Genomic DNA, 6076 nt, shown 5'->3' with positions numbered 1-6076 from the left:
CGGGAGAGGAGCGGAGGGCCATCACCTGGCCCACTTGGGCAGGGGAGCCTGCTGAGCTCACAAGAGGCTTCCCCCTCGCCCCCATCCAAAGTCCATCCAGGCCACGTGGGTCCTGGAGGCATAGGAGGGAGGCCTGGGAGGTCAGGAGTGGCAGGTGGGAGGAGCCACCCAGGAGGAGCGGGAGAGGAGCGGAGGGCGATTGCCCTGCCCACTGGGGCCCGGGGAACCTGCTGACCTCCCAGGCCGGTCCCCTACAATCCAAAGCCCCCTCCAGGCCTGTGGGTCATGGGGGCATAGGAGGGAGGCCAGGGAGATCAGGAGAGGCAGGTGGGAGGGGCCCTCCCAGACCCCAGACTGGAGGAGCAGGAGAGGAGAGGAGGGCGTTTGCCCCGCCCACTCGAGCCCAGGGAGCCTGCTAGGCTCCCAGGTGAGGCCCCCCACCCTCTGAAACTGGGGTGGGGGTCACGCCTGGGCCCTATCTCTTCCTTGAGCCTAAGCCCCACCCCTCACAGACCCCAGGGCCTTTTCCAGCCCTGTGGGTCCTGATCATTGGCCCTGCCCAACGCCCAAACCTTGCCCTTGCTTAGGTCCTGCTCTTCACAGCCAAGGCCTTCCCCCCACCATTTTCCTTTTTTCTTTTTTTTCCTTTCCCTTCTCCTCTTTTTTTACTACTGTGGTACTGATGTACCTTCTGGTTGTTGATTCATCTATATTTTTATTTTTACATTCTTTCTAACATATCTGTTAGTTTCCTAGTCTAATTTTATTTTTTACTTTGTTATTTTTCTCTTTTTTTTTCCCCACCCCACGAGGCTTGCAGGATCTTTATTCATGAGCCCGGGGTTGGCGGGAAGGTCCTGCGGTGGGAGCTCCGAGTCTGAACCACTGGACTAACAGAGAACCTCAGACCCCAGGGAATCGTCATTGAAGCGAGGTCTCACAGAGTTCCTTATCTCAGCACCAAGACCCAGCTCTACCCGATAGCCTACAAACTCCAGTGCTGGAAGCCTCAGACCTTACAACCAGTAAAACAGGAACACAATCCCACTCATTAAAAAAAAAGAAAAAAAATGAGATGGCAAAAAAATATGTCACAGATGAAGGAGCAAAGTAAAAACCTACAATACCAAATAAATGAAGAGGAAATAGGCAATCTACCTGAAAAAGAATTCACAGTAATGATAGTAAACATGATCCAGAATCTCAGAAATAGAATGGAAACATGGATTGAGAAAATAAATGTTTAACAACAATCTAGAAGAACTAAATAACAAAAGAAACAGAGATGAACAGCACAATAACTGAAACGAAAAATACACTAGAAAGAATCAATAACAGAATAACAGAGGCAGGAGAACGAATAAGTGAGCTGGAAGACAAAGTGGTGGAAATAACTGCCAAAGAGCAGAATAAAGAAAAAAGAATGAAAAGAACTAAAGATAATCTAAGAGATCTCTGGGACAACACTAAAGGCACCAACACTCAAATTATAGGGGGCCCAGGAGAAGAAGAGAAAAAGAAAGGGTCTGAGAAAATATTTGAAGAGATTATAGTGGAAAACTTCCCTAACATGGGAAGGGAAATAGTCACCCAAGTCTAGGAAGCACAGAGAGTCCCATACAGGATAACTCTAGGAAAACCACACCAAGATACATTTTAATCAAACTAACAGAACTTAAATTCAAAGAAAAAATATTAAAAGCAGCAAGAGAAAAACAAAAAATAACATACAAAGGAATCCCCATAAGGTTATCGGCTAATTTTTCAGTGGAAACTCTACAGGCCAGAAGGGAGTGGCAGGATATACTTAAAATGATGAAAGAGAAAAATCTACAACCAAGATTACTCTAGCCAGCAAGGGTCTCATTCAGATTCGATGGAGAAGTCAAAAGCTTTTCAGACAAACAAAGGTAAGAGAATTCAGCAGCACTACCAAACCAGCTTTACAGCAAATGCTAAAGAAACTTCTCTAAGCGGGAAACACAAGAGAATAAAAAGACCCACAAAAACAAACGCAAAACAATTAAGAAAATGGTAATAGGAACATACATATCAATAATAACCTTGAATGTAAATGGATTAAATGCCCCAACCAAAAGACAGAGACTGGCTGAATGGATACAAAAACAAGACCCATATATATGCTGTCTGCAAGAGACCCACTTCAGACCTAGGGACACATACAGACTGAACGTGAAGGAATGAAAAAAGATATTCCATGCAAATGGAAATCAAAAGAAAGCTGGAGTAGCGATACTCATATCAGATAAAAATAAAGACAGTTAGTAGAGACAAGGAGGGACACTACACAATGATCAAAGGATCAATCCAAGAAGAAGATATAACAATTATAAATGTTTATGCACCCAACATAGGAGCACCCCAATACATAAGGCAAATGCTACCAACCAGGAAAGGAGAAATTGACAATAACACAATAATAGGATGGGACTTTCACACCCCACTTACACCAATGGACACATCATCCAAACAGAAAATAAATAAGGAAACACAAGCTTTAAATGACACAATAGACCAGATAGATCTAATTGATATTTATAGAACATTCCACCCACAAGTGGTAGAATACACATTCTTCTCAAGTGCACACGGAACATTCTCCAGGATAGACCACATCTTGAGTCACAAATCAAGCCTTGGAAAATTTAAGAAAACTGAAATCATATCAAACATCTCTTCTGTCCACAATGCTATGAGATTGGAAATCGATTACAGGAAAAAAACCTGTAAAAAACACAAATACATGGAGGCTAAACAGTGTGCTACTAAGTAACCAAGAGATCACTGAAGAAATCAAAGAAGGAATTGAAAAATACACAGAAACAATGACAACAAAAACACGATGACCCAAAACCTATGGGACACACCAGAGCAGTTCTAAGAGGGAAGTTTATAGCAGTTCAATCTCACCTCAAGAAACAAGAAAAATATCAAATAAACAATCTAACCCTACACTTAAAACAACTGGAGAAAGAAGAACAAAGAAAACCCAAAGTCAGTAGAAGGAAAGAAATCATAAAGATCAGATCAGAAATAAATGAAATAGAAACAAAGAAATCAATAGCAAAGATGAATAAAACTAAAAGCTGGTTCTTTGAGAAGATAAACAAAATTGATAAATCCTTAGCCAGACTCATCAAGAAAAAAAGGGAGAGGATGCAAATCAATAAAATTAGAAATGAAAAGGGAGAAATCACAACTGACACTGCAGAAATACAAAGGATTATAAGAGACTACTACAAACAACTATATGGGGCTTCCCTGGTGGTGCAGTGGTTGAGAGTCCGCCTGCCGATGCAGGGGACACGGGTTCGTGCCCTGGTCCGGGAAGATCCCACATGCCACGGAGTGGCTGGGCCCATAAGCCATGGCCGCTGAGCCTGCGCGTCCGGAGCCTGTGCTCCGCAACGGGAGAGGCCACGACAGTGAGAGCCCCACGTACTGCAAAAACAACAACAACAAAACCAAAAAAAACCCTATATGCCAATAAAATGGACAATCGCGGAGAAATGGACAAATTCTTGGAAAGGTACAATTTTCCAAGACTGAGCCAGGAAGAATTAGAAAATATAAACAGGCCTATCACAAGTAACGAAGTTGAAACTGTAATTAAAAATTTTCCAACAAACAAAAGTCCAGGACCAGAGGGCTTCACAGGTGAATTCTATGAAACATTTAGAGAAGAGCTAACACTGATCCTTCTCAAACTCTTCCAAAAAGCTGCAGAGGGAGAAACACTCCCAAATTCATTCTACAAAGCCACCATCACCCTGATATCAAAAACAGAAAAAGATATCACAAAAAAGAAAATTATAGACCAATATCACTGATGAACATAGATGCAAAAATCCTGAACAAAATACTAGCAAACAGAATCCAACAGCACATTAAAAGGATCATACACCATGATCTAGTGGGATTTAGCCCAGGGATGCAATGATTCTTCAATATATGCAAATCAATCATGTGATACACCACATTAACAAATTAAGGAATAAAAACCATATGATCATCTCAATAGATGCAGAAAAACTTTTGACAAAATTCAACACCCATTTATGATAAAAACTCTCCAGAAAATGGGCATAGAGGAAACCTACCTCAACATAATAAAGGCCATATATGACAAACCCACAGTGAGCATCATAATCAATGGTGAAAAACTAAAAGCATTTCCACTAGGATCAGGAACAAGACAAGATGTCCACTCTTGCCACTCGTATTCAACATAGTTTTGGAATTCCTAGCCACAGCAATCAGAGAAGAAAAAGAAATAAAAGGAATACAAATTGGAAAAGAAGAAGTAAAACTGTCACGTGTTACTGATGACATGTTACTATGCATAGAAAATCCTGAAGATGCCATCAGAAAACTATTAGAACTAATCAATGAATTTGGTAAGGTTGCAGGATACAAAATTAATGCACAGAAATCTCTGGCATTCCTATACACCAACAACAAAAAATCAGAAAGAGAAATTATGGAAACACTCCCATTTACCATTGCAACAAAAAGAATAAAATACCTAGGAATAAACCTGCCTAAGGAGGCGAAAGACTTGTACTCAGAAAACTATAAAACACTGATGAAAGAAATCAAAGGTGACATAAACAGATGGAGAAATATACCATGTTCTTGAATTAGAAGAATCAATATTGTGAAAATGACTATACTACCCAAAGCAATCTCCAGATTCAGTGCAATCCCTATCAAGTTACCAGTGTCATTCTTCACAGAATTAGAACAAAAAATCTTACAATTTGTATGGAAAAACAAAAGACCCCGAATAGACAAAGCAATCTTGAGAAAGCAAAACAGAGTTGGAGGAATCAGACTTCCCGACTTCAAACTATACCACAAAGCTACATTAATCAAGTCAGTATGGTATTGGCACAAAACCAGAAATATAGATCAATGGTACAAGACAGAATGTCCAGAGATGAACCCATGCACCTATGGGCACCTAATTTACAACAAAGGAGGCAAGAATATACAGTGGAGAAAAGAAACCCTCTTCAGTAAGTGGTGCTGGGAAAACTGGACAGCTACATGCAAAAGAATGAAATTAGAACACTGCCTAACATCATATACAAAAATAAACTCCAGATGGATTAAAGACTTAAATGTAAGACCAGACACTATAAAACTTTTAGAGGAAAACAGGAAAAACACTCTTTGACATAAATCACAGCAAGATCCTTTATGACCCACCTCATAGAGGAGTGGAAATAAAAACAAAAATAAACAAATTGGACCTAATGAAACTTAAAAGCTTTTGTGCAGCAAAGGAAACCATAAACAAGACAAATAGACACCACTCAGAATGGGAGAAAATATTTGCAAGTGAAACAACAGACAAAGGATTAATCTCCAAAATACACAAATAGCTCATGGAGCTCAATGTTAAAAAAACAAACAATCCAGTTAAAAAATGGTCAGAAGACATACAGATGGCCAAGTGGCATATGAAAAGATGTTCAACATCACTAATTATTAGAGAAATGCAAATCAAATTATAAGGTATCACCTCACGCCAGTCAGAATGGCCATTATCAATAAAGCTAGAAACAATAAATGCTGGAAAGTGTGTGGTGAAAAGGGCGCCCTCCTACACTGTTTGTGGGAATGTAAATTGATAAAAACAACTATGGAAAACAGTATGGAGGTTCCTTAAAAAACTAAAAACAGAACTACCGTATGACCCAGCAATCCCACTGCTGGGTATATATTGAGAAAACCACAATTCAAAAAGAGACATGCACCACAATTTCATTGAAGCCCTATTTACAATAGCCAGAACATGGAACCAACCTAGATGTCCATCGACAGATGAATGGATGTAGAAGATGTGGCACATATATACAATGCAGTATTATTCAGCCATAAAATGAAACGAAATTGAGTTATTTGTAGTGAGGTGGATGGACCTAAAGTCTGTCACACAGAGTGAAGTAAGTCAGAAAGAGAAAAACAAATACCGTATGTTAATGCCTATATATGTCTAAAAAAACAATAAAAACAAATGGTACTGCTGAACCTAGTTGCAGGGCAGTAA

Source organism: Lipotes vexillifer, unplaced genomic scaffold, assembly GCF_000442215.2.
Source record: "Lipotes vexillifer unplaced genomic scaffold, Lipotes_vexillifer_v1.1 scaffold749, whole genome shotgun sequence".
Classification (NCBI taxonomy): Eukaryota; Metazoa; Chordata; class Mammalia; order Artiodactyla; family Lipotidae; genus Lipotes; species Lipotes vexillifer.
This window is presented reverse-complemented; position numbering follows the sequence as displayed.